The sequence below is a fragment of the Lepisosteus platostomus genome, unplaced genomic scaffold (assembly GCF_059453375.1).
Source record: "Lepisosteus platostomus isolate fLepPlt1 unplaced genomic scaffold, fLepPlt1.hap1 Scaffold_107_H1, whole genome shotgun sequence".
NCBI lineage: Eukaryota > Metazoa > Chordata > Actinopteri > Semionotiformes > Lepisosteidae > Lepisosteus > Lepisosteus platostomus.
In genome coordinates this window covers 107170-130000 of record NW_028291488.1, presented here as the reverse complement: position 1 = coordinate 130000, position 22831 = coordinate 107170, and the positions used below count along the sequence as shown (strand labels likewise).

General features: G+C 46.2%; 12 non-coding genes across 12 annotated transcripts; 8 read left to right on the top strand and 4 right to left on the bottom strand.

Annotated features, from left to right (window-relative positions):
• Positions 1 to 856: 856 nt before the first annotated feature.
• On the bottom strand, positions 857 to 938 carry trnas-acu (transfer RNA serine (anticodon ACU)). The gene has a single exon. It is a non-coding gene; the product is annotated as a tRNA-Ser (tRNA).
• Positions 939 to 1315: 377 nt separating this feature from the next.
• trnak-cuu (transfer RNA lysine (anticodon CUU)) lies at positions 1316 to 1389 on the top strand. Its single transcript has one exon. It is a non-coding gene; the product is annotated as a tRNA-Lys (tRNA).
• Positions 1390 to 2560: 1171 nt separating this feature from the next.
• trnar-acg (transfer RNA arginine (anticodon ACG)) lies at positions 2561 to 2633 on the top strand. Its single transcript has one exon. It is a non-coding gene; the product is annotated as a tRNA-Arg (tRNA).
• A 4262-nt stretch (positions 2634 to 6895) lies between these two features.
• On the top strand, positions 6896 to 6977 carry trnas-aga (transfer RNA serine (anticodon AGA)). Its single transcript has one exon. It is a non-coding gene; the product is annotated as a tRNA-Ser (tRNA).
• A 6258-nt stretch (positions 6978 to 13235) lies between these two features.
• Positions 13236 to 13308, bottom strand: trnam-cau (transfer RNA methionine (anticodon CAU)). The gene has a single exon. It is a non-coding gene; the product is annotated as a tRNA-Met (tRNA).
• Positions 13309 to 15662: 2354 nt separating this feature from the next.
• trnae-uuc (transfer RNA glutamic acid (anticodon UUC)) lies at positions 15663 to 15734 on the top strand. The gene has a single exon. It is a non-coding gene; the product is annotated as a tRNA-Glu (tRNA).
• A 451-nt stretch (positions 15735 to 16185) lies between these two features.
• trnav-cac (transfer RNA valine (anticodon CAC)) lies at positions 16186 to 16258 on the top strand. The gene has a single exon. It is a non-coding gene; the product is annotated as a tRNA-Val (tRNA).
• A 1413-nt stretch (positions 16259 to 17671) lies between these two features.
• trnav-aac (transfer RNA valine (anticodon AAC)) lies at positions 17672 to 17744 on the top strand. The gene has a single exon. It is a non-coding gene; the product is annotated as a tRNA-Val (tRNA).
• A 574-nt stretch (positions 17745 to 18318) lies between these two features.
• Positions 18319 to 18390, bottom strand: trnah-gug (transfer RNA histidin (anticodon GUG)). The gene has a single exon. It is a non-coding gene; the product is annotated as a tRNA-His (tRNA).
• A 201-nt stretch (positions 18391 to 18591) lies between these two features.
• On the top strand, positions 18592 to 18663 carry trnae-uuc (transfer RNA glutamic acid (anticodon UUC)). The gene has a single exon. It is a non-coding gene; the product is annotated as a tRNA-Glu (tRNA).
• Positions 18664 to 19114: 451 nt separating this feature from the next.
• trnav-cac (transfer RNA valine (anticodon CAC)) lies at positions 19115 to 19187 on the top strand. Its single transcript has one exon. It is a non-coding gene; the product is annotated as a tRNA-Val (tRNA).
• A 634-nt stretch (positions 19188 to 19821) lies between these two features.
• Positions 19822 to 19893, bottom strand: trnad-guc (transfer RNA aspartic acid (anticodon GUC)). Its single transcript has one exon. It is a non-coding gene; the product is annotated as a tRNA-Asp (tRNA).
• Between the last annotated feature and the right edge of the window lie 2938 nt (positions 19894 to 22831).

The following is a 22831-nucleotide window of genomic DNA, read 5'->3' as shown; positions in this document are numbered from 1 at the left end:
CATTGAAGGGTGCACCCCCATCATTAATCGTTGGGCCTCTGTAAAAGGAAAGCTGTTGAGCAGTCTTTGAAACAGCTCGGATGAAACACTTGATTGCTTCCATGTGCATCTGGAGCCCACTTCTTATTTTCACTTCACGCCGCCCAAAGCATTTCTAAAACAGGAGATTCGCGTTTGGGAATGCGCCCTGCCCTACAAATAAAACAGGTCTACGGGTCTGAAACCTGCTCCACGGAAAACAGTTCTGTTGCGCTTTTGATCCAAGGGAGATTCTCTGTTCTTACTTTTTGATGACATAACACCCAAAGGGGCTTCTTTGGAGCTGGATTCCAACCAGCATCCTAAAGTTTCTTGGCGGTATCCTTTACAGTCCTCTGTTCGGTCGACAAGGAACAGAAGGGGGCAGCTTTCCTCACACATACAGTGCAATGTACTGTAGTGTTCCCCTTCATTGAATTCGCAGTTCTGCATCAGACCTCAAACTCGTTTCCTTAGCTTGGATTTAAGCCACGAAGCAGGCTTCTACTGTATAAACGTCTAGAGGAATCACAAACTATTTGAGAGGCCATCATCCCATTGGGAACTGACAAAGTCTATCCCTAAACACCTAGCGCAGTCTCTCGAGAGACTGTCAAAAATCGCTTTCTCCGTTTGTGCTGCAAGTAAGTGAAAACGCGGTCTCAACCCAGAGCCACTTGGCAGCAGCGGCACGTAAATACTGTTACTGCCACTGCTCGATACCAACGTTAGCCTACTATACCATGTTCAGCCACCGCTAGAAAATGTAAGGCTCTAGTACTGGAGCAAACAAAAGGAGGGCCAACGTCGAACAGGCACCCGTGTCAGACATAGAGAGCGACGAGGATGGGATTCAAACCCATGCATGCAGAGCACAATGAATTAGTAGTCCATTGCCTTAACCACTCGGCCAACTCGTCAACGAAACTGGGCTGTCCAGACATGGGTTGGCGCGCTCCAGATGATCTTTTTCTTTTTTTTCCCTCGTACTCGAGGGTCATTTTCCTGTTCCACATGCGATTTCAACATTTTCCTTGGGAGATGTCAAGCCAGCAAGCCACTGCTGTGGTTCAGTGGCCAGTGTGGAGTTCAGTGGCCCTGTTGTACACAGAAAGCACATTGAGCTCCTTGGACTTGAAAAGTTCCAGATAAAAGCCATTTGTCATCCTTTCTCTTGGTGTCGATGTTGCTATTGTATAAAGGTGGCAACTTGCTCAGCGAGCAGGCGGAGCACACACCGAATGCAGATGTGTCTGAGTGGTGTGTCCAAGTGGCTGCAAAAGGACAACTATCCCGGGGCGCCGTGGCTTAGTTGGTTAAAGCGCTTGTCTCTTAAACAGGAGATCCTGAGTCCGAATCCCAGTGGTGCCTTCTTTGTTCTGTCTTCTTGAACAGAACTGGTCCTTACAGACAACCGCCTACGGCTAGACTTAATTAAATGCAAGTATTCATTTCCTGTCTTTAACGCGACTTGTTTTTCTTAAAATGGATGCAACTTGCAAAACATGAAATACAAACATTGCTAATCAGCGCTAGCGGCTGGCAAAAAAAAAGAAGTCAGCAATGTTTTTTTTCTTTAACCTTAACCCTGCTAATGGAGAAGAGTTAAACGACCGAGTCTATGCAGATTAAACGGTGCTCATGTCGGGTTCTTAGCTGAAAGGGTGGTAAATCACGCTCACCCCAGTCCTTAATCTTTTAAAAGGATACAAAATTGAACCTAGTCGCCACATCACATACATCCTGTTCAACGATAAAAAGGTGACATCTATCCTCGATCCAGAGTAAATCCCACATTGAGGGCATATTGTTTTCCACTTTACCATGAGTCGGGCTCAGCTGCACAGAGGCGAGAGCAGAGCAATGAGGTCACGGGGACAGGGGAGTCACACGCTGGCGGTTTGAACACGCGGAAGAAAACTGAGGGATCCACAGTATGTGGACCCTCCGTGCGCCATCAGTCCGCACTCCGGACTCTGAATCCTACCATCCAAGTTAAGATCTCGGCGGAACCTGAGGCGCAGTTCCTTCTTAAAACGTAATCTGGTGAGCATTTCTAGAATCGTACTTGTATAGATGCAGCCTTTAATGTGTTGCTAGGTTAAAATTGATGACTTTTTGAACTTCAGTAGGCAACTTCCCTCTTGATTTCGGATTTAATTTCTTTATTACAGGGGCGCTTTTATGAAGACAGAGTCATGTTCAGGTACTTTGCTTGATGGAGGAAGCATATTTCGGACTCTGTGATCTGCTCACCTGGAAAGGTCTGCTGTACTACTACAAGAGAGAAGTAGAGTCTGGAAGAATGGACAATTTTATGATGCTTTGGAAGATAATGTTTTTTTTTTCTTTGAAATCGAAATGAATCAGAATATCAGTGCAAAAGACAAACTCTTGGTTTGGTTTAAAGAGATATGGTTTTAACACAGACAAAATGTAGAAAACAGGTGTTTCTCACTTTTGGAAAAGAATGGACCGGGGGTAATATTTTACTAGTTGCAGTGCTGATCTCACTGGGTTACAGTCCTGCAGTGTCACACCAGGGCCAGTGGCGCAATGGATAACGCGTCTGACTACGGATCAGGAGATTGCAGGTTCGACTCCTGCCTGGCTCGGGTCGTTTTTAAACGCATCGGGCTACTCCCTAAGTAGTCTGTGCTACTTACTGCATTGTAATCGTACCCAGTAAGAGATTTCCTTCATGTAAATGAACTGCACCTGACAGCTTTAGAAAAACACCTGGGCTCAGTACGGTGCTGAGAGCTCAGCGTTGCTGTTCTAATTAGCACGCACTGCATCGGCTATGAACCCGAACCTTTCAATTATTCCGATCAGTAAGTCAACACGTAGTCCACATGAACGGTAGAAATATTCTCTTGTCTGTCTCTTGTTTGTATAGAACTGAATGTCCCTGACAATGTACTGTTAGTTTTAATTGAAGAACGGCATTTGTGTTCAAATATACCAGACAAGTTTATGTAACTGCTCATGCGACACTCAGTTGTAATTAGTCAAGAAATAAAGTCGAACAACAGCTGCGGGTTTGATTCTGAACGTATCAGATTGCAGCGCCTTTTACTTCCATTGACAAATGATAGAGATTTGAAGAGAGATCCTTCAGACCAGCAAGCAAACCCACGGCTATTTCGGTTTTCTATCTAGGCAACGTTGGTGTCTGCAATAGCATACATGAAAGCGTGATGCAATTTCTGTGGCTACATTTGTTGCACGTCATGCACAGTAAGAGTGTTTCTAACACCAAATAAAAAGTCAACAAATAGCGATCACGCCTTCTCCTCAGTTAACCCACTGAAACCCTTGCTGTTAACAGTTCTTTACTGCGTGCTTTAAGAGCACCTACACATCGTGTCGGTTCTTACAGCTTTATTCATTAGGTTTTCAAAGGCATAAGTAGAGCACCAGAGGTGCGAACGCAAAATGTGTGGTTATCTGAAGAATTGCTTTCCATGGCAGCGGGGCCAAGCGATTTAGCGTTTTTATAGTACCAGGAAAGGAGAAGCGGCACTTCGCCTCTGCCGCGCAGGCACAAGGCGACGTGCGGCAGACGCCGGAGTCGGCAGGTTTCGAACCTGCGCGGGGAAGCCCCAACGCATTTCGAGCCCATCGCCTTAACCACTCGAGCACGACAAATGCGAGCTCCCCGCCGCCGCATTCCTCCTATAATCAAACACGGACTGCGAGGTGGCTGCGGAAACCTTTTTAAAGTTGCTCTCCGTTAAAAAAAATACCTTTCACAAGATTCGTGCCGGCAGACAGACACGCCTCAGAGGGTTTAAGGCTGGCTTCACGTTCAAATGATAAAGTCCCCCAGTCCGGATGTCAAAATGCAACTTTGGCAGACAGAAAAAACATCAACGAACCAAAAATGTGGACAAGGATTTTACAAGCTGCACCACACTGCACTTTCAAAAGCATTTACATTCGTGTTAGACGCAGGAATTGCCTTTGATTTGCGCGCTTACGAACGCCATGGAAAACGAAACAAAACTAAAGCCCTCAGCTCCTGCACTTGATTATAATCCCGTTACGTGTCGAAGCAGGAATTTAAGTCATCCTACCACTGCAACACGGGGAATAGAGGGAAATGAGCACAAGCTACGAATTGTCTCTAATCAGTCCCTACAGTTGTAAGACGCCTGGAAGCGTGCACCCCCATCATGAATCTTTGCGCATCTGTGCAAGGTAAACTCTGGAGCAGTCTCTGAAACGGCTCAAAGGAAACACGTGATTGATTCCATGTGCATCTGGGGTTCATTTCTTATTTACATTTAATTCAAGGGAAAGGCTTGGGTCAGTTTCAGAAGGCCTCCAACAGCGAGATTCAAGCGCCCCACCTTCAGCCCAATCTGCGCCGCCAGAACGCCAACGGCTCCTCTGGTCTCCGGGGTGCGGTTGTGACCCCGTAACCTAAAGTGTTGGTGGCAGACAAATGGAGACTAACAGGTGATGTCCTAGGACATGACTACATTGTGACACTCGGTGGGGATGGTGACCATTGCTTGGAAAAGAGTGCGAGGCCCCTTTAGAAAAACATTTTGTTAACAGGCATTCTGCCTCAGCCTAAACACCTATAGCTTGCAAAGCGCATGCTATTAGACAGGCACCTCTGCAAAACCTTAAGAGTCTCTTAAACTAGTGATAGTAAGGTGTTCCCAATGGGCAATGTTCGGCTTTCAAATCATCTCTCCGTGGAAGCGCCGAGATGCAGCTGTTTAAGGCTTAGAAGCAGCTGACTGTTTTACTACCTAGCTGATCACTGTCAGTCAGGGAGCTTAGAGGTGAAAAGCCTGTCTGAGAGACAATTCGCCGTCGATCAGTTCAATATGTTCCGTACAAGCTCGGCGCACCTGAGATCATCTTGGTAGCCGTGTAGCTCATATGAGTGAAAGCGTGTGTGTCAGGACTCTTACTTGGCCATCCCAACATACGGAATTTCTTCTGTTTCAGCCACTCTGTTGTTGATGTACTCCTTTGTTTTTGTCATGTTGCAAGACCCAGCGTCTTTTGAGTTTTAGATCACAGGCAGACACCCTGACATTCTGCTGTAGAATTTCCTGATACATCTCGGAATTCATCGGTCCCTCGATGATTGCAAGCCGTACAGCCTCCGCCATGCTTCCCAGGTGGGATGAGGTTTTGGAGTTGGTATGCGGTGTTTTGTTATCTCCAAACATAACGCTGTGCACATTTACCAACAAGTTCAACTTTTGTCACGTCTGTCCACAGAACATTGTTCCAGGAGTTGCTGTGGAACATCCATGTGGTCTTTAGCAAACTTGAGAGGGGCAGTGGTGGTTTTTTTTGGGGGGAGAGCAGTGGTTTCCTCCATGGTGACCTCACATGATCACCACTCCTGTTCAGATTTCTTCTTATGGTGGACTCATGAACACAGACGTAAGACAAAGTAAACCACCTGTTTGCTAGATCCCATCCCCACTCAGCTAGTCAAAGATTCCCTCGAAGGACTGGCAGGACCTATAATTAGTATGATGAATGCATCGCTTGCGTCAGGCGTCGTACATGATCAATTTAAGGTAGTGGTTCTTAGACCGCTCCTTAAGAAGTCAAATTTGGATCCACAAGTTCTTAACAACTACAGGCCTGTCTCAAAGGTCCCATTTCAATCTAAAAGTCTTGAAAGAATAGTTGTTGCCCAACATCAAATGGATTCAAATAATATACTTGAGAAATTTCAGTCTGGTTTCTGAAACTGCATTAACAAGAGTCGTAAATTATATTCTCTTAGCTACTGATGCGGGGAATGCAACAGTGCTAGGTTGCAACAGTGCTAGGAATGCAAACTTTAGGTTGCGCTTCTTCATGCTGCATCATTGGCATGAGTGGAGCTTTTTAAACGTCTGTACTTACTGCGCCCCATAAGAAATCGTTTGTCCCTGTTCAAAAGAGATTGTGCGATGTCCTGCAGCGTTCGCAAAGCAAACCTTTGACAGTTTGAATAGAGGAATTTATTCTGCTTCCTGTGCGTGCAGTAGTTACAAACTTGAACGTCTTTACACGATCTCCTGCAGTTTTCAGTGGGCAGGCTTGGTCAGATGGCTTGGAAAAACGCACTGTGTTTCGGCTCGGGAAACATCATGAGCAGTGTCCTGCATGTTTTCTGTGTATAGCTGTCTTTTAACGCATACAGAATTCATTCGAAATCATTGATTTCTCCAATTAACAAGGATCCCTTAAATGATGAGTCAAAGTAACATCTAATCGGATTAGTTTCCTTAGAGCTGGTTCAGAGTTTGATCAAGAGTTTACCTTTCACAGATGAGCAAAGAAGAATGTTGGGGGTGCACGCTTCAAGGCACCTTACAGCTGTAGGGAGTGATTCGAGACGATTCGTGGCGTGTGCTCGTTCCCATATACCATACGCACCGGCGTGCAGTGCTAGGATGACGTACAATACCGCTTGGGCACGTAACGGCGTTATATGCAAGTGCGGGACGTGAGGGTTTTCGTTTGTTCGTTTTGTTTTGCTCTGCTTTGCTTTGTTTTGCTTTCCATCGCGTTGGTAAGAGCGTAAATAAAAAGGCGATTCCTGCGTCTACCACTAATGTAAGAGCTATTTCAAGTGCGACGTGGTGCGGCTTTTCAAATGCTTGTGGGCATTTCTCTGTTGTTGATTCTTTTTTTGTGTGTAACAAAGTGGCATTTTCATGTCCGGACGGGGAGACTTTATCATTCCGACATGAAGCCACCCTTAAGTCCTCTGAGGCGTGTCTGTCTGCAAGGCTTGTATTTTGGAAATGTTTTTTTGAAACGGAGAACGACTTTGAAATAGGCTTCCGCCGGCGCCTCGCGATCCAGGTAAGATTGTAGCAAGAACGCAGCGGCTGTGGGGCTTGCTGTAGTCGTGGCCGAGTGGTTAAGGCGATGGACTAGAAATCCATTGGGGTCTCCCCGCGCAGGTTCGAATCCTGCCGACTACGTTGTCCGCCTCCAGTCGGTGTGTTCCGGCGCAAGCAAAGAAGCGCGCCTCTTTGTTGTTCCTGGTGGTTTTAAAACGCCCAATCGCTTTTACCCGCTGCCTTGAAATAAATTCTTCAGCATCCGCGAATGGCATTTTGCAGCTGGAAGCATATGTCGACGCTTTTTGCACAGAGCACCAAAAAAGCGTCTTTTTTGAAGGCCCAGACACTGAGCATTGGTGTTTCAGTGGTAGAATTCTTGCCTGCCACGCGGGAGGCTTGGGTTTGATTCCCGGCCAATGCAGTGGCTTTTGCAGCGAGCGGCTCCATCACTTGCATCCCCTTGCAACTCGCAACTGAAAACCCACTGAAGCTAAGCAGGTGTGAGCCAGGTCAGTACCCGGATGAGGGTAAGCTACAGGGAAAAACAAAGCTTCCAGCTGGAAGCGGTGTTAATGGTGCCGGCGGGGGGGCGCTCACCCTGAGGTCTGTGCGGGTCCCAATGTCCCAGCATAGTGACGGAGACGCTGTGTTGTAAAAGGGCGCTGTCTTTCGGATGAGATGTAAAACCGAGGTCATAGTGCTCTGTGGTCATTAAAAATGACCACCAAAACCTTTGACAAAAGCTCTTGGTAATTGATGGTCTTCAATAATGCTTCTCCTTTAGGTACATTTTAAATCAGCTGAAAAATGCTGTGAAATGGGGGGACACTTCAGGCCAGTGTAGGATTTGGGATACAAGAACCATGAAACTGCACGAGAAAGCCCGTACACTGAATTACACGGCTTTCTATTCAAAGGAGGGCAAAAGAAATTCCCTGAGTTCGATTTTTTGCAGCACAGAGAGGACCACCGTCGTGAGGCCAGTTAGCTCAGTTGGTTAGAGCGTGGTGCTAATAACGCCAAGGTCATGGGTTCAATCCCCGTACGGGCTATGTTCTTTTCTCCTCTCTTACCAAAGCTGTTAGGTTCCTTTCTGTGGTGAGATGGGTTGTCATGCAATGCTGCCACATAGTGCCGACAGACAAGAGTGTTGCGGGAGAAGAGAAAAGTGTTTGAAGATTTAAGAGTGTCTTAGGTGGAGTCAAAATCAAGTGTCACAAATGCAAGTGGGAGGATTTCCAATGTTTAATATGGTAAAAATAAGCAGAAGTTATCTGCCGGTCATGGCACAGTCTGCCATGCTTTTGTCAGATACTGTAAAGTGGTGTCGAACTGGAGCCTCACCATTTGCATATGTGAGGCTCCAGTTATACATCGAGTGTCACATTAAATGACAAAAATGAAGAGAGTTAAAGCAGCTGGAGAGGTTTTCTTACAACTTTTGAGCTGACACAGTTTTGGAAAATGTTTCCTTCACGCTGCACTGTACAACATAGGCAGCCAAGAGTCTCCAAAACAAAACAGAATTGACAGATAGGAGAAAATTCCCACTCGTCCTGAAGTTCCCAAAATCCAGCACTGAGCGTAAACAAAGTGTCGAAGTAGCGTGGGAATGCTAACCCTAACCCTAGCTGGAGTTTGAGCAATCCAGCACTGAGCGTAAAAAGATGAGTCAAAGTAACGTCTAATCGGATTAGTTTCCTTAGAGCTGGTTCAGAGTTTGCTCAAGAGTTTACCCAGTGGGCATTGATTCGTCGAATATACGTATATTCACGGCGAAAATACGGCTATACGTATATATACGTCGCCTCGACGTATAATCAACGTCGAATTGCAACCGTAAAATCGACGACATTAATAAACGCATATATAACGTCGAAAACACATCTAACACAGTGCCTGAGGCTTTTTACTGTATGTATCGTGTGTGCCGCAACTAGGAGTATACGGCACTCTGCACAGTGTACGAAGTAAATTATTTTCGCAGTAATTAATTTACACGTGTATAATAAATATAGTAAATATAATAAATTAATTACTGCGAAAATAATTTTCTTCGTAAATCCTGCAATCCAGATGATTGGGGTATTGGTGCATGGCTACAGTCTGTGCTAGGAACATGGAGAGGGTCTCTGGTTCAATACATATTTGTGGGTCTGGTATTATTCGTTATGATCATATCGTTAATATCCTGTTTGAAAAACATGTGGACTAAAGCTGCTGCTTCTGTGCTAATTGTACGCCCTGAAGGGATCATGAAGGTCAAAAAATGATTTCATGGGAAAGGTTCTCTTATCTAGTGGCAGAACCTGATAGGTAGAACAATATAGCTTTAAGGGGGGTTACCCTTGGGAGTGATTCCCCTAGATGCAAATGATTATTGTGGTTTGTTTGTTCATAATAAGATGTTTTGCAGGAACGGAACAAAGAGAAATTTTACAACTTCAGCTAGAATTGTTCTACAAAACGTCACAGCTGAGGCAGGGGAACAATGTGTAGATTTTTCTAAGAGTTATTACCCAGTTGTTGACCAATCTGTTGACCAATGTTGACCAAAAAAGCCTAGGATTATGCTGGGCTCCAGCCCACAGGGATTTACCTGTGCTGTAAGAACTAATCAGTGAATAAGGAGACTGGATTCTGGTGAAAGACTTCAGGAAAAAGAAATGGTGTTCACTCAGGTGGAGGGGGCTGTACCAGGTGCTGCTGACCACTGCCACTGCTGTGAAGGTCACAGAAATGGTGCCCTGGATTCATGCTTCCCACTGTAAAAAGGTCACAAACGAACTGAACAAAGCGCAGGAGTGATGTCTCCACAAGGACAGATGGGGATAACCTGCTTGGGACTGATGTGCACAGCCTTTTTCCTTTTTATGTAGAAGCCTGTCACCACCCCAAAAGAGGAAGAATCTAAACACGAAGCCTCTTTGTATACAAACTGGCTGAATGAAACTGATAATGAGGGGGATATGAGTAATTTGTGGTATAAATTTATAAATCATACTGTAAAGTTAAAGAAATTTAATGCATCTTGTTATATATGTGCTTTAATGCCTCATTCTACAGCCTCACCCATGCGACTTTTTATGAAATGTACTCTTTTATTAATATCATGTTAGAAGGCTTAGACGCTATCAAACAAGAATTAAGGGGAGTTAGATTAATGGCACTTCAGAACAGGTTCGTGCTGGACCTTCAAAATGCAGCATCTGGAGGAGTCTATGCTTTAGTAGGAGACTCCTGTTGTACATATATTCCAGCTAATGACTATGATTACGGAAATCTTACACTCGCTATTCAGCATTTAAAAGAACTAAAAGACAAGGTGAATAAAGAGAGAGGCATAAAAGATACACCGGCTTTTCTCTCCTGGTTAGAATCACTGTTTGGGCCAGGGGGAATGTTTTTCTTTTAAGTTACTAACACCGATTATAGGGGCTGTGATACTTGTCTTCCTGTTTTTATGTTGCTGTATGACATGTATTATTCCAATGCTTCGAAATATGGAAATATGGTACCTAGGGGGATAAACTGTTCATCCTTCCAGTCTGGAGAATTGGCAGCTGTCTGACGTCAGTAAGTGATCCTTAAAAAATTAATAGTTCCATGACAGTGTGCATCACCAGAAAATCAATTTCAATGCATTAAAACTCTTGTTATCCTTCTGATCATTGAAGTGTCATTGCCCCAGCACTGTATACTCTTACTTTTGACGCCTGTCTGAAGTTGGATCCATTTCTAAGAATGGTGACTCACATATCCTCATGCTCAACTTTGGCTCAACCACACAAACTATGAAGTTAATCATCTGCTTTTGCTCCAAGATTTATGTTACTAGGCTCTCTCCTGGGGATCCTCGTGTTCAAACTTTGCCCTTATTGTGGATGATCCATGACAGAATTCAGGGAATTCAGAATTCTGATACCTCAGCTCAGATTCTGACTGGGCAGACTGTCATTGCCTGGTGTGAATGTGTGCATATCTGTTTTTGTGCATGTTCTGTGGCCTGTTGTACAGTACATCACAAATGAAAGGGAAATGGAAAACTAAAATAAGACTCAAGTGTTTTATCTTTCATTAACAGTGTTTCATTAGTATCTGTGCTAGATCCTGTCATCCACTGCTTACCACGACAGGCTCTAGCACAGGATAGCAGCTAATACATTTAACAATCTCACTGCACAATGTTGTATATTCAAGGGCTGATCTTCTGTACTTTTTCTTTCACTTTTCATTTCCTAGAAACTCAGTCCTGCCAGGAATAATCTGAGAACAAAATCAATCTGAGTGAAAATCTAAGCAGAGGAAGATTGTTTTACAGAGTTAACAAGGTCTAATTCAAGGTCATCAGCACTAACAACATTCTCTCTGGAGACAGGCGATAAGAAAATTGAAAGTGTGTATTGTTACATAACAGCAGAGACTATGAGTTATGCTATCATGAGAGTGGTGATGGATTTTTTTCATTGCTTAGTTTTGCAGGTTCTGTACATTTGAACATTCAAAGTGACTAAAGTAAAGGAGTTTTCCCTTTTTACCACATAATTCCCAAAGATCAACACTAATAGAAAGCCTAATTCCAGCCAAGATTCAATTACTGTCTCTCAGGCATCCCAGCAGTGGATTTCATGACTTCAGACAGCCATCTTTATCAGTGGAGAACTCAATGCTCTGAGGTTTACTGGCAGAGTCTCACACTGGGTAATATGTTGGTAAATAATGTCCTATGGAATTCTACTATTGATAAATTCTACTATGGAACTGCGATGTGTCCTGAAAAAATCTTCTATGATAGTGGTACAGTCCATCACACCCCACCTACAGCCTTTAAAAGAGAAAAAAATATTCTGATATTATGGTGGAAAAAGAGCCCTGGAATCTTTGTAGAAGGACCAAAGACGGAAAGAACGGGCAGTGTAACCATGGCGAAGAGAAGGGAAATATTGGAGAGAGCTTTTTTCATACACTTTTTATCATTGTTTTTCCAGCCCAACAATGATCAACAAATATGGGCAGGCGTCCTGTGCCAAATCCAATCTACCTTTCTTCCAAGCATACAGGAATGTCAGTGAATTAAATATTGACATATGAAAATACCCAAAAATATGCAATCACACATATGCAGTTTGAGCAAACATAAGACAATACCCAAGTACCACAAACTACCAGGCATCATTAGCAGTTCAGGTGGGGAGCTGTGTCAGCATGCGTAGGCTGCAAAGGAACAAGTAATAGGTCTATTCCATGCTTAAAAGAGAAGAAAGAAAACACAACATTTCAGCCGTGGAGCCCTCACACCTGAAGAAGGCTCCACGGCCGAAACGTTGTGTTTTCTTTCTTCTCTTTTCATCTAGTGTCATTAGCCAGTTCCTGTCAAAATAAAATAGAAATGGATAACATTCTAGAGAGAGTTTGAAATACCAAGGTACAATTTAAACCATATTTCTTCCACTACAACCACAATATTTTGGAGAGATCGCTGAGCCTAACTGTTCTGGCATGCCCGTTAGCCTCCGTCCTGCTTCAGCAATGAATGCAACGGGGCACATTCTGAGGGAGATGCGGTCAATCAGGTTGCAGGAAAACCACGCTATGCTTTTTTTTGAGATCCTGAAAAGGACAGAGGGGCCATGTATATGTGTGCAGCTGGATATGTAATTGCAGGTGGCGTAGCAAATTCTGCTGAAGCCCCACTGCCTGGTGTGGACGGTAGCTGTGCATGTTGCAGCAGAATTGTGCATGTGAGATCAAGGGGGCATGTCATGTGTTTGAGCACTTCACTCCCTTCCGGAAGCACGTGATTCCCTGAGTCCAAAAAATTTGTAAGTTCTTTGGATGACCTGTGGACCGATCTTTCACGATGAAGAATTCCTTAAGAAGAATAGATCTCGGCCCACCATCCCAATGCCTCCATCTCAAAACAGCAACCTCCCACTGCCCTTAGTCTGCAAGGCAGTCCTTTCAAGTGCGATGATGACGCCGGGACCTTCGTTGCCTATTGTACGAGCTGAACTTTTGTGCTCATCAATTCAACGCTCTTTCCATCAACTCATCTTGTCTTTTGACGCTTCGTGTTTTGTGCTCCTTTGACTATCGGCATATCGGGTGACTGCAAACACTGAAGTTCTTGCTTACGGAGTGTGGAATAGTGTTTTCAAGTGATCGCTGTTCTGTCATGTTGACGCCGAGTGAATCTTTCTTTGGCAACATGGGCAGGCTGACAGCAGCGCGAGCGAAAGTAATGGCAAATTTCTTGACTTATTTCTGAATGTGAATGTTCTTTAGAAAAGGGATGCGGCGTTGCTTCTCCCCCGTGTAAAGGTCACGCATTCCAGACGTGGTTATGAGCGAACAGTTGCCGCAAGTGTTTGAAAAGAGCAAGAGAGGAAGCAGCCCTGCCCCGTGTGAGGATCAAACTCAGGACCTTCAGATGATGAGACTGACGCGCTACCAACTACGCCAACGAGGCCAGCTGCAGTACACAGCCGGAAAGTTTGCCTCATGGATTTCAGTCGCCCGTTCCCTAATCTTTAGACGCCCTCTGCTGGATGTTGCATTTGCCTTTTGATCTCACCGATACTTTTTTGGTCTGTTTCTGTTGCGAGTCTGTTTTTCAGATCTCACCTAGCACAAGTCTCTCTGGCTGAAGTGGCCTCTCTGCTTCAGCATCGTGCCCTCACTCAGCCATTAAAAACGTCACTCGGACTTCTGACATGCTGACATGAAATGTCAAGAGAGAGTGGCGGAGACGCTTAAGGCAGAGAGAAGATGAAGAGGGGGCGTGGCTGCGAAATGATTGACAGCTGCATGACGCTCTCCATGCAAGGCGTGACCACAGGCTAAAGGACACCTTTCGGCACATCAAGCTCTAAGCACACACCTGGAGGACGTGGGAAATGATCCCGCTACCTCTCGCATGCAAAGCGAGCGCTGTACCATGCAAGCTAACCCCCCTCGCTGGGGCTCATGCCTCGGTGTCGCCTAGTGCCGCTTGTTCCCCTCTTACCGGGTGCAGTTCACTGCCCTTCGTCTGCAAGGCAGTCGTGTAATTGCGGCTTTCTTGACTTATTGATGAAGGTCTGACTGGACGAGCGAATGACGCCTCTCCCCCGTCCTCAAGCTCGCTGACAGAATAAAATGGAAAGTGCTGCCGTGGCTCATTGGTTTAGGGGTATGATTCTCACTTAGGGTGTGGGAGGTCCTGGGTTCAACTTGCGGATGAGCCCTTGTGTGTTCTTTTTGTCCTCGTCCACAAGACTGGGAACTGATATCCACATCACCTTGCAGCATCTGCTTATGGCAAACGATGGAATGTGACTAATGACTGAACGAGCCTGGTGAATACTCATCACGTGGCACAATGAGAGCGTGCAGTCAGCTGTCCAAGGCAGCAACCTCATTGCTCGTTCAAAAGAACACGTACTGAAAACTCATCACCACTATGTCGTAAATGAGCACCGCGATCGCTTGTTGTCATGCGTCCTTACTTGGGAAATGCAGAAGCAAAAACTGCCCTCTCTCAGTCACCGAAACGTGTGCGGCTCGCCTTGCACTCTCTGCGCCTCGCATATTTATGGAGCTGTCTGCTCTTCTTTCTGTTGAAGTACGCAAGTTACGTGGCGTACTGCAGACTATGATGTGCTCAATGACAGCTTTCAAGATTTGAAAACTATGAGCTTGATGGCTCAAGTCGAACGAATGTGGTTGTTACGCAATTGATGATCAAACGCACGTATTCTAACGATTCGTGAGAGTATGTTCTAAAGGTCCCTGGCTCGATCCCGGGTTTCGGCATTTTGTTTCATCGCGCCCTTTGTTCCTATCTCCAGCGCCCTCTGCCTAAAGTGACGCGTCCCTTTCTCAGCCCGAAACGCAAGCGAGACACCAGCAGCAGTCCCTACAGGTTTCCGTAGTGTAGCGGCTATCACGTTCGCCTAACACGCGAAAGGTCCCCGGTTCGAGACTGGGTGCAAACAGCCTCTTCTTGCACGCTCCTGCACTTCACAGAGGTCTTGAACCACCAGTCATTTGTTCCCAATGTATTTCCGGTGCCTTCATGCACTCTTGTACCAAACGCACGTTTTTTCTGTACCTGGAGCCGATCATTTGCAATTGGGCTATCCCTACAGACCAAGACGAGCTCTGTCGGCTCAAAAGCAGCGCAACACCTGCGAGAACAACAGAAAGATTAGTACCCAGCGGGGGCCTCTTAGTGAGCCCAAGATCTAATCAAGAATCGACTCCAGAATCAGGGCTTGGCGCATTGTTCCATACTCCGACCACTCTTGGTGTAAACAGGTCCCTCCTGGTCTCTGCATGAAATGCACTTTCCTGCGTTTGCTTTGGTGTAACTGGCTTCCCATGCATGGGCGAATGTGAAGAAGATCCTTAGTAAGTCATTGAAGAAACCCGAGAAGAGGTCGGAGTGGCCTCTGTCGTTCATCAACGATCCAGTCAGGCAGTACTCCTCTGTAAAGCGCTGTTCGTTCACATCGATTGGCTTTTTTTTGCCTTCATTCATGCAAGTAGTAAAAGCAGACGCCCCTATTCTCCCGTGACCCGGATTTGAACCAGGGTTGTTGTGGCCACAACGCAAAGTACTGACCACTATACGATCACGGCGAGTTACCGATACACACGTGGCAGGGCGGAAAAGGCTGTGCTCTCTTCGTGTGACATGATTCGGGAAAGTCCTGACGTTGCATTTCAACTGAGCCCCAGTATACATCGACCCTTCGGCACTCTGAGTGACAACTCTCTTGCGTGTTTTCTCATATTTATGTAGTTTGCTTGCATGATGCCCGGAACAGCAGGGTTGTGCACTCCCATATGGTCTAGCGGTTAGGATTCCTGGTTTTCACCCAGGCGGCCCGGGTTCGACTCCCGGTATGGGAACGTGTCAATTTTGCCTCCTGCTTTCCAAAAGATCAGCACTGTGTACGAAGGAGCCACATTAAAACTACTCAACGTGCAAAACGTGCGAGAAGAGGGGGCGCTTGTTTCCAGCCGAAACTTCTCGCGTGTGAGACGAGCTGACCATCGCTGCAGGAGGTGGGAGGGTCACTCTGGTAGACAGGGCTGACCTTCGGCAATAGGATTTATACTCTCCAAGATGATATTTGCACTTTCTGGAGAGGCGATTTTCTCCACTTCAGTAGCCCGATTTCGTCGATTGCGTGGAGAGGGCTGTAGAATGTGGCGCCGTCTTTCCTGCTCCGTCCATGACAGGCGTGCTGGTCTCTGGAGAGAGAGCACGGTCCATCAGCGCACCCCAATAAAGGCACTGGAAGCAGCTGAATCGCATTGGCGAAGCTCAGCGCTGGGCCGCTGGGCACATCTGACCACAGTTTCCGTAGTGTAGTGGTTATCACGTTCGCCTCACACGCGAAAGGTCCCCGGATCGAAACCGGGCGGAAACAGACCAGACTTCTTCTGTCGCCACGCACAAAAGGGGATTGGGGATTCGCCTAGCGCTGTGATCGAACAGACCCACTCACCTCTTAGTGTGGCGGGATCTGCACAGTGCATGTCGCAGCGCATCCTGCTTTCACTTCAATGCGCGTCCTGATGTACCCCGGTCTCCCGCGTGACAGGTGGGGACAGGTGACAGGTCCACGTGACAGGTCCTATACTAACGAGGAAGACATCACTCTCTCCGACCCCCGGCATCGTGTCCCGACCCACCGTGCTGGAAGCCGACTCGTGCTGTGATTCCTTTACGGAGCAGAAATGACAACCGAGGAGCCGAGAGATCATTTCAGCATTTCGCGTCTGAACGGAAAACACAAACGACCAACTCGGAATGATTTGCCTTTGACGCTTATCAAAGCGTTCTTTGTGCATCGAACAGACCCACTCACCTCTTAGTGTGGCGGGATCTGCACAGTGCATGTCGCAGCGCTCCCTGCTTTCACTTCAATGTGCTTCCTGATGTCGAGTCGTGTGCCGTGCGGAGGCTCTGAAAGCGAGAGCAATGAAAAGGTGCACGACGCTGTGTTAGAAAACAGAGAAGTGAAAGGCAGTCCTTTCTCTAAGGAGGTAAAAGAAAAGCTACTCCCCGTCAGGGAATCGAACCCCGGTCTCCCGCGTGACAGGTGGGGATACTTGCCACTATACTAACGAGGAAGACATCACACGCTCCGACCCCCGGCATCGTGTCCCGACCCAGCGTGCTGGAAGGACGCTCTTGCGTCGTGTCCAAGAGCTCCTGGGAGGAAGAGAGAGCCCTCCGACTCGGGGGCTTTTCCACGGTCTGTGTGAGGAGGGGCGGGTGTGTCCAGCAGCTTATCGAGCGGAAGCCTGGGGCGGCGGAGAGCTGTGATCGTGCAGACCTTGAGGTGTCACCTCTTTGTCTGCTTTCCCGCCCTCCCTCCGCCCAAGCTCTGCTCCAAAGTAGCCCGGCAACCCCTCACACCTGCACGTGTCACAACCTAAGGTGTGGTCATGAGACACCCATGGGGTGTTGTTCTGTTCTTGCTAATTGTTTCCTGCCCGTCGCAGGCAGGAGTCCATGCAAGGAAGATGCGCTGGACAGAGCTCAGAGGGCGCACCTGGGTGGCTTTCCTTCTGAGTGACGTTCCTGCAACACTCTCCCGCTACTCTTGGTGCGCTCATGCCGCAACACAGGAAGGCTGGAGCAGGTGGCTGTGGGCTCTGTGCACCGCCGAAATAGCTCAGCTGGGAGAGCGTTAGACTGAAGATCTAAAGATCCTGGGTTTCGGTGTTTTGTTTCATCGCGCCCTTTGTTCCTCTCTCCAGCGCCCCCTGCCTAAAGTGACGCGTCCCTTTCTCAGCCCGAAACGCAAGCGAGACACCAGCAGCAGTCCCTGCAGGTTTCCGTGGTGTAGCGGCTATCACGTTCGCCTAACACGCGAAAGGTCCCCGGTTCGAGACCGGGCGGAAACAGCCTCGTTTTGCACGCTCCTGTACTTCACAGAGGTATTGAGCGACCGGTCATTTGTTCCCAATGTATTTCCCGTACCTTCATGCACTCTTGTACCAAACGCACGTTCCTTCTGTATGCGGAGCCGATCATTTGCAATTGGGCTGTGCCGACAGATCAGGACGAGCTCTGTCGGCTCAAAAGCAGCGCAGGACCTGCAAGAACAACAGAAAGATTAGCATCCAGCGGGGGCTTCTTAGTGAGCCCAAGATCTCATCAAGAATCGGCTCCAGCAACAGGGCTGGGCGCATTGTTCCATTCTCCGACCACTCTCGGTGTAAACAAGTCCCTCCTGGTCTCTGCTTGAATTGCACTTTCCTGCGTTTGCTTTGATGTAACTGGCTTCCCCTGCATGGGCGAATGTGAAGAAGATCCTTAGTAAGTCATTGAAGAAACCCGAGAAGAGGTCGGAGTGGTCTCTGTCGTTCATCAACGATCCAGTCAGGCAGTACTCCTCTGTAAAGCGCCGTTCGTTCACATCAATTGGCTTTTTTTTGCCTTCATTCGTGCAAGTAGTAAAAGCAGACGCCCCTATTCTGCCGTGACCCGGATTCGAACCGGGGTTGTTGCGGCCACAACGCAAAGTACTGACCACTATACGATCACGGCGAGTTACCGATACACACGTGGCAGGGCGGAAAAGGCTGTGCTCTCTTCGTGTGACATAATTCGGGAAAGTCCTGACGTTGCATTTCAACTGAGCCCCAGTATACATCGACCCTTCGACACTCTGAGTGACAACTCTCTTGCGTGTTTTCTCATATTTATGTAGTTTGCTTGCATGATGCCCGGAATAGCAGGGTTGTGCACTCCCATATGGTCTAGCGGTTAGGATTCCTGGTTTTCACCCAGGCGGCCCGGGTTCGACTCCCGGTATGGGAACGTGTCAATTTTGCCTCCTGCTTTCCAAAAGATCAGCACTGTGTACGAAGGAGCCGCATTAAAACTACTCAACGTGCAAAACGTGCGAGAAGAGGGGGCGCTTGTTTCCAGCCGAAACTTCTCGCGTGTGAGACGAGCTGACCATCGCTGCAGGAGGTGGGAGGGTCACTCTGGTAGACAGGGCTGACCTTCGGCAATAGGATTTATACTCTCCAAGATGATATTTGCACTTTCTGGAGAGGCGATTTTCTCCACTTCAGTAGCCCGATTTAGTCGATTGCGTGGAGAGGGCTGTAGAATGTGGCGCCGTCTTTCCTGCTCCGTCCATGACAGGCGTGCTGGTCTCTGGAGAGAGAGCACGGTCCATCAGCGCACCCCAATAAAGGCACTGGAAGCAGCTGAATCGCATTGGCGAAGCTCAGCGCTGGGCCGCTGGGCACATCTGACCACAGTTTCCGTAGTGTAGTGGTTATCACGTTCGCCTCACACGCGAAAGGTCCCCGGATCGAAACCGGGCGGAAACAGACCAGACTTCTTCTGTCGCCACGCACAAAAGGGGATTGGGGATTCGCCTAGCGCTGTGATCGAACAGACCCACTCACCTCTTAGTGTGGCGGGATCTGCACAGTGCATGTCGCAGCGCATCCTGCTTTCACTTCAATGCGCGTCCTGATGTACCCCGGTCTCCCGCGTGACAGGTGGGGACAGGTGACAGGTCCACGTGACAGGTCCTATACTAACGAGGAAGACATCACTCTCTCCGACCCCCGGCATCGTGTCCCGACCCACCGTGCTGGAAGCCGACTCGTGCTGTGATTCCTTTACGGAGCAGAAATGACAACCGAGGAGCCGAGAGATCATTTCAGCATTTCGCGTCTGAACGGAAAACACAAACGACCAACTCGGAATGATTTGCCTTTGACGCTTATCAAAGCGTTCTTTGTGCATCGAACAGACCCACTCACCTCTTAGTGTGGCGGGATCTGCACAGTGCATGTCGCAGCGCTCCCTGCTTTCACTTCAATGTGTTTCCTGATGTCGAGTCTTGTGCCGTGCGGAGGCTCTGAAAGCGAGAGCAATGAAAAGGTGCACGACGCTGTGTTAGAAAACAGAGAAGTGAAAGGCAGTCCTTTCTCTAAGGAGGTAAAAGAAAAGCTACTCCCCGTCGGGGAATCGAACCCCGGTCTCCCGCGTGACAGGCGGGGATACTTGCCACTATACTAACGAGGAAGACATCACACGCTCCGACCCCCGGCATCGTGTCCCGACCCAGCGTGCTGGAAGGCGACGCGTGCTGTGATTCCTTTACGGAGCAGAAATGACAACCGAGGAGCCGAGAGATCATTTCAGCATTTCGCGTCTGAACGGAAAACACAAACGACCAACTCGGAATGACTTGCCTTTGACGCTTATATACCTCTTAGTGTGGCGGGATCTGCACAGTGCATGTCGCAGCGCTCCCTGCTTTCACTTCAATGTGCTTCCTGATGTCGAGTCGTGTGCCGTGCGGAGGCTCTGAAAGCGAGAGCAATGAAAAGGTGCACGACACTGTGAAATAAACATTAATAAACGCATATATAACGTCGAAAACACATCTAACACTAGGAGTATACAGCACTCTGCACAGTGTACGAAGTAAATTATTTTCGCAGTAATTAATTATATTTACTATATTTATTATACACGTGTAAATTAATTACTGCGAAAATAATTTACTTCGTACACTGTGCAGAGTGCCGTATACTCCTAGTGTTAGATGTGTTTTCGACGTTATATATGCATTTATTAATGTCGTCGATTTTACGGTTGCAATTCGACGTTGATTATACGTCGAGGCGACGTATATATACGTATAGCCGTATTTTCGCCGTGAATATACGTATATTCGACGAATCAATGCCCACAGCTTGGCATACAAGGGTTTTGCGGAGGGGTCTTGCCACCTGCCTTAAAAAAAAACAGTAAAATGTTTGAGTGCCTATAGAGTTTCTATTTTTATTTTCTTGAGAAAAGTTGATACCATTTCCTGGAAACCCCGTCCCCCATCAGTGCGCGGTGCCCGGGGAAAAATCTGTAGGGGGGCGTCTGAAATTCTGAGCGGGGGTGATATTTCGGTTGAAACGGAGCTGTACGGTGCAGCTACCCAAATGAAATCTCGCAGCTATGCCATTAATTAGTGCTTTATGATAGAAGATATCGACTAGCAATCTGGTATTTGCGATGAAGTTCAGTTTCACATTTTTCGTCACTCTCACTGGAGAGTATTGCCTGGAGCGAAAAGTACCATAAGCGTTCATTTTTGCAGCTACATGGACGTTCTGAATCGTTAAGAAAAAATGTTGTAAAACCAACAGAAAGCACAGACTGCTATAACTAGTCCTAGTTATATAACGATTTTAAGTATAATGATAAACTACTGCAAGGAATCGGTCCACCTGAGCAAACAGGATCGTAATGTTGACACTCAATAACGACACTGATATGTGCAGTTCCTGGACGGATAGCCCTCCTGCCCATCAAACAGACTGAGTGACTGTTCCTGTCATTTAGTGTTGTCTGACCATTGACAAAGTACAACTATTTTTTTAGGGCGCAAATTAAGTTAGGTAAATCTTTTTGCCCAAAACTGAAGGGGCAACATTCCCCCCTCCCCCCGTGATGCCAGGCCTGTCCCCATCCTATTCCATAATGTCATTATATATAATACCATACAACAGTGACCGATCCTTACTAACTACATGCGTTAAAATTGCACATCAGCTCATAGCAGGGGGCACATAGCCGCGATGTATTATCAATGTTATATTTCAACCATAATATCGACAACATTAATAAACGCATACGTTGAGAAAATATCGAACCCAGCATATTTTCCGGTTATATACCACAATGCATTGCTAGTATTCGTTGGTCACAATTTTGGACACATTTTTCAAACGTAGAAGTATATCCGCAAATATCTCAGCAATCCTCTTTTGACGAGTAAGTATGAACAATAATAATACTATCTGAATACATACAGATCTTTCTTAATATTATTTTGATTAAAATAGTACGTGAATAAGCAAAAAATGGCACATAAAATAGTGTGAATGGGGAAGATGACACAAAATCGTTTTGCCGTTTCTCTATTCTTATTCTATGTTGTACTTTCAAACTTTGGGTACTCTTTAATTAGGACAGACTTTATTGCTCAACTGCTATGATGCAAGCCAAATTTTATACATTTATTTCAGTTTTGAGCTTAGTAAACCGTTCACTTTTTAGATTATACTAAAGAAGATATTAATCATCATTTATTTGGGAAGTAATATTATATCATTTTCTCCTAGCTGCGGTGCTGAAGTCCCACCCTACATCAACAGAAAAAGAAATAAAGGAGCATGCAATGTGTTACTTGAAGAATGCATATGAAAGACAGGGGGCCAGGAGATCTGGACACTGAAAATAATAGGTTTTTGGTTCTAACTGTTAGGACAATTAGACAGGGTTTGCAAATAGTGGAAAAAAATCATCTTAACTTCCATTGTAATATTTTTTTTCTTGGAAATATAGAAGTTGTACATTTTAAAATGTATATTTGAATCAAAATGTGGTTTTGAGTTAGTGTGTTAATGTAATTAGTTTTGTGTTTGTCATTACTATACTGTATATTGCCATGTTACCAGAATTTGTAGCTGAAGTTTAAGACTAGTTGTGTTTTTTTATGATTATTGCCCATATGTTGATTGTTGATTGATTGTATACAATGTATAATTTGAAATACATATGTTTCAGGTGTGAATGTGTATTTTCAGAATACATTTCTAAATCTAATCATTGGCTTGGTTTACTTGTTTCTACACCTATAAAATCTATCTTTGATGTATAATAGACCTCTACCCATATACGTATAATAGACCTCTAAAGTTATACGTATAATAGACCTCTAACCATATACGTATAATAGACCTCTAAAGTTATACGTATAATAGACCTCTAACCATATACGTATAATAGTCCTCTAAAGTTATCCGTATAATAGACCTCTAAAGTTATCCGGAACTCCAACCATATATGTATAATAGTCCTCTAAATTTATCCGTATAATAGAACTCCAACCATTTATGTATAATGAACGTCTAAACATAGACGTATAATTGACGTATAACTTTAGACGTATATTAGA